This window comes from Achroia grisella, unplaced genomic scaffold (genome assembly GCF_030625045.1).
Source record: "Achroia grisella isolate CSIRO2021 unplaced genomic scaffold, CSIRO_AGI_Agris_v1 utg109, whole genome shotgun sequence".
NCBI lineage: Eukaryota > Metazoa > Arthropoda > Insecta > Lepidoptera > Pyralidae > Achroia > Achroia grisella.
The window spans coordinates 1,014,743-1,020,166 of NW_026712573.1; the positions used below are offsets into that span (position 1 = coordinate 1,014,743).

The 5,424-nt window shown below is 31.4% G+C and overlaps 1 non-coding gene across 1 annotated transcript; it reads right to left on the bottom strand.

The window, feature by feature from the left end:
- Positions 1–4,946: 4,946 nt before the first annotated feature.
- On the bottom strand, positions 4,947–5,139 carry LOC131848495 (U2 spliceosomal RNA). Its single transcript, XR_009357760.1, has one exon. It is a non-coding gene; the product is annotated as a U2 spliceosomal RNA (small nuclear RNA).
- Between the last annotated feature and the right edge of the window lie 285 nt (positions 5,140–5,424).

Sequence of the window (5,424 nt, forward strand, 5' to 3'; positions counted from 1 at the left end):
CAAGTTTACTCTATGTTCTAAGACAAGGTAATTAGAAACCACAACTACACAACGACAAGAAGCGATAAGCTACAAGGAAACAGTCCTTACGTCAATATGCGGTTACTTATCCAAGCCGCAAGTATTGAACATTGTTTCGACATGTTGATATACGACCTCTGTAAGGCACTATACAGCAGTAAGCATTTTTGATCTATATATTAATACGAGAAATAAAACTTTTAAAATAACTGCATTCTTCATTCCTCTATTTAGACTATAATGTTTGCGAAATGTCATCCTCGTCTGTTCTCGAAATTTTTGTAAAACTATACCTTTTTTTACAAACACGGCTAGAACAGGCAAGTATGACTCACACTGACCCTTATAGAATAATATAGATTAATGCTAAAAAAATAATTACACATACGACTATATATTTGACACATACACACATATACACTCTTTTGTTTATTGTTTAAGGTCTGGAGTCAAATTGAGAATAGTTTAATATTGTTATTATCTATATCTATAGTCTTACTGAATGTAAAGTTAATTATGGTCAAATTTCGATCACTAGTTATCATAATTACTAACGAACGAAATATAAACTATCTCCCTGAAGGACACGTTATCATAGAGAGGTTTTATTGTAAGCATACTGATTTACCCTACATATAGTTTAAATGCATACCAATTTTCATTTACGTCAATTCAGTTTCTTGTATATAAAATGTATGCCTAGTGATTCGATTCTTTATGCACTGGTATTCATGAGTAGTTAGATAATATAACTCAGGACAGGACATATAACACATCGTTATATTATAAATTGATCAAAGTTTGTTTTTTAAATAAATTATATATATAATGCATGTTAATAAATTATATATATGTATGTGTATAATAAATTATATATATAATGCAATTATATATATATCATGAATATGAATGTCTATGTTGTGCGTAGATTGAAGCCACGTCCGCTGAAATGTGAAGCAGAGTGCCATTCCACTGCATTACCGAAGTCTATTATTTTTGTCATAATATCTGTTGTTCTATATTAAGGATCTTGAAATGACCACACATTTCTTAACTGAGTATAATAAATCAAGCACTGCACGCGAAAACCTCGTATAAATTTAAGTGTACACGTAAATATTTGTTCTTGTTTACTCACGTTAAGGCACGGAAATTGTACATAAACCTTTCTTATCTCTAGTTTTAGTGGGTACTTATAGGAGAAAATATGTCTTTGGGATATAGTGAATATTAATTCAAAGAATATCATTTTAATAACAGCTCATTAATAGATATCGGTGTAATCTTTAATTAAACAGAATTAAGGTTCACCATTTATAGTTTATATTCGTTAGTTTTGTTTTATTGAATATTACCGTGATTTATTATATATATAACAAATATGTTTATTATATATATATATTGGAAATCATATTATGTTAATTTCGTATATTTAAATATAAAAAAAAGTAAAACGGTTTTTTACCGTTCTATACTTTGTGCCGCGTACAAAAATGAAGTAATTCAAAAATATTATATATAAAATAAATGTTTAAGAGTGCGTATGTTTACTTATTTCATTGTTTGTCGAATTTAAGAAAAGAAAATTGAACTTGACGCATTACCAATCAAACAATCATTATAAAGTTTAGCATATACATAGAGACAAAGTCAGGAACATAGATAAAGACTAATTAAAAACATTATAAGAGACGGTCGCAGACTCCTCACTACCAGATTATCTTATTAATTCTAAGTATTGAATATTTTTTTAAGTAACTATTATACAAAAAATCACCTAATTCCATTCTTAATATCAATGTTAATGTTTAAATAATCTCACAACTGAGAAGTGAAGTCCAATTTACTTTTTAGGCTAACCTGGTTGTTGCTCGTGTTTATACCATATGTACCATAGACGACAGTCTATATACGTATGGTATAAATGATACCTACATGAGCAGCATTACATTCTTGACAAAGTATATTACTACAAAATACTACACTATAAGATACGCTATCGACAGGTAATAACATGCGTTCCTATTCCTGAGAACTACTATACATTGTTATGCCTGCATACCTATCCCTTAATTTCACTGCCATATCTCATCTCTATACATCGGACTTAAACACAGGATGCAAGCAGGACACAACAAGCTGCTTAGCAACACAATTAGGTGAGAAAGAGATATTCACGTAGATGATTTTGCACAAACTTTGACTGATAAAACCAACACAAAAACACAAAGTTGAATTAAGAGAAAACAAAACAAAATGTAATTATAATAAATAATTAATATTATGAATGTACTACGGACTTATCAGTACAAGATAATGGGTGAAGTTTAAACAATTTTGCCGGGCGTCGGCCACAGGAGCGAGAGACTCGAAACTTTCGCCTTAAATTACCTTAAACCCGACTTGTCACTCGGCGACCCTTATCCGTGAAGAATCTCATTATCAATTTTCAATGAGTTTACTTAAAATTTTCTTTTACGTACTGTTACGGAGCGAGTCAACCGATACTAAACAGTTTTACGTTATTTTCGATTACCATGCGATATTGTCAAATAACTTTACCGATTTTAAAGATACAAAGATATGTTCACACATTACATTCTTACTCTTATCACCACATGGAGTTTATTTAAATTTTAATTATAAACATTATAAAACAAGAATACAACTTCTTATTTTCAACGTCTACTTTGTTTGTAACGTCTCTCAATCCTTACTAATATTATAAATGAAAGTAACTCTGTCTGTCTGTCTCGCTTTCATGCCAAAAGTACTAAACCGATTTAAATTATATTTGGCGTGACAAAAAGGTTGTAGGGGGTTGAGAGGGCAGATGATAGATTACATGGAAGTAATGTCATCTTACGGAGACGAAGTCGCGGGCACAGCTAGTATTATATATATAATATTGATTTTAATATACCAGGTTTTATTATTGATGATTTTTTAATAAATTATTTCTTTCCTCCATTTTAATATATCATAATATTTTTATCACTATCTCTGCTGACACAGTACTTTTTAGAGTACAGAAATTATTTACAAATTAATAATATTATCAAAATTTACAAAATTACTGATAAATAAAATGTCAAGTAGAATATTTCCAGAGTTTAATATGAGTTAAAGATCCAAATCGCGCTCCATTGATTCTCACCTTACCTTCACGATTAATCAAACAAACAACGAATTAAATTCTAAACAATAAAGGCCTTTTCTCTCTATGCGAACTTTAATACCTCTTACAATGGACGATGCCTTTATATTAAATCCTTTCACATAAAAGGGTCTGAAAGATAATACCGCAAGTGGGATCTTATTTCTCGGCTCAGTAGGGACAATCAATTATTGATGTACCCCGAAATTGCGAGTTAAAAGTCGGTGGATGAATTTAAAATTCTAATAATACGATCTCTTTAACGGAATTGAATAAATCTTCTCAATTTAGATATGTGTTTTTTATGCAATTGGAAAAGCAAACAAGCAGACGACCAACATGATGGTAAGTGGCAACTGTTATAGACAACAACCGCACCATCGACATCATGGGGCCAGGTGGCATCCACGGTACTCTTACGGTTCCATTCCTAAGGTGTCATGCCTCAATACTCCAAAATTTAACGGCTAATTTATTTACATAAATGCTATTTATTTTCATAAATAGATGAAAGAGAGTTTCTCAAACAGATAACTGTGTTCAAGTCTAATGGTATTCGAAATTTGCGTATATGTGTTTATTTTTTAATTTCTAATTATTTATTAGCCTATGGGTATAGATAGATGCCTAGTCCTATGTATGTTATTAAAAAAAAACTATATTTTATACACTTATGTACAATGTTTAGGTGATATACATACATGTTTTACTTTATTTGCAAAATTATATATTTTGGATGTTAACATTTAAATGTATGATACAATTTCTGGAACTGTTTATACTTGCTTAAAAAAAACAACCAAACTACCCGCAATGTCAAAGTTATATTAGAACGTCGCAAACAAACTTACCAGAGAACTTTTCCTCCGACAATGACGAGGCTTGTTGTGCAGAATTTGTTATGAATTTACTTCGGACCAACTTTACTCATATTCTTCCACATGTGACTTTGCATTATTGCGCTAAATTTAACATAGATGCTATGATGGTTATAATGTGAACCATATAAAAAAAAATAACTGATCTCTGTCTGTACATGGAGGATATATGTAATATATAAAATTTATTAGGGGACAGCCATAAATTAAAACATACGTTAAGGGGCGGGTTGAGGGTTGATAAACTGTAATATGGTGTGACAATGACCGAGAGTCATAAATATATGACCAATCATCCTACATAAGCCCAAAAATTGTATGTATAACTAAATTATTTCATATGCCTAAAATTATTACTTATTTAAATTTTAAATATATACTATATATTAGGCACTGTATACTCACGAAGTGGTAATGGTGATATTTCTTTGGTTTTTGTCAAGTTTGATTTGAAAGGTATTTAATTATTTATAGTCTTCATTTCAGCAAATACAGAACTAAAATTATAAATAATAAAAATACAAATTTTGTATATATACATAACTCATCCAAAATGCGTTATGTATATATACATAACTCATCCAAAATGCGGTCTTATCGCTAAGCAATCTCTTCCAGACTACCTTTGGGTGGATGGAGAAAGTAGATAAGAAAATAACTATTAATATCAAAAGCAACTAGTATAAATTGTTTCCAGCACTTAGCAGTGCCTATATGTATAATATTTGGAGTAGCTAACCGTATGATAACTATGGTAAGTTACTCCTTTTGTAGTTATTTTATGGTTTTTGGGTTTGTCTACACGTCGTACGCTAATGCAAAGCGTGCGACGTGTAGACTACCCCCGTATTGGTGGTTGCTGTGGGTTCAAGTTGTAGGATGTTGTGTGAATTATGTAGGCCAATCCCGGATACAATGCCGAGCTAACCCGTGACGGTAGTGGAGCCGAGACCCGAACATCCCGTAGGATTACAAAAAACAGTTTAATATATGCTGGTACTCCCCCATGAGAAAACTTTCAGATATTAATCTGAAAAGAACAAATACTAGACTTTGATCTTAGCCAAAAGGCCGAGAATGGATAACAACCAATTCCTGACGTGGGGAGGTCATTCGGAGCGAGAAAATCTTAACATCGCCAACTAGGATTCTGCATGCATTTTAAGCAGCGCCATCTAGGAGCGCTGAATGAAACTACACTATCCACATTGCTTCGTTGGCGTCTATGTAAGCAACGAGTTCAGTTGAATCTACATTCGTTGGTTTTTATATCTCAGTTTGTTGGGTTTAAGTGATATGTTTAGTAAAACATAGCATAAAAAAACTTTCTGGTTATTGTCCTTCCTTATAATATGAAAACAATTAAAA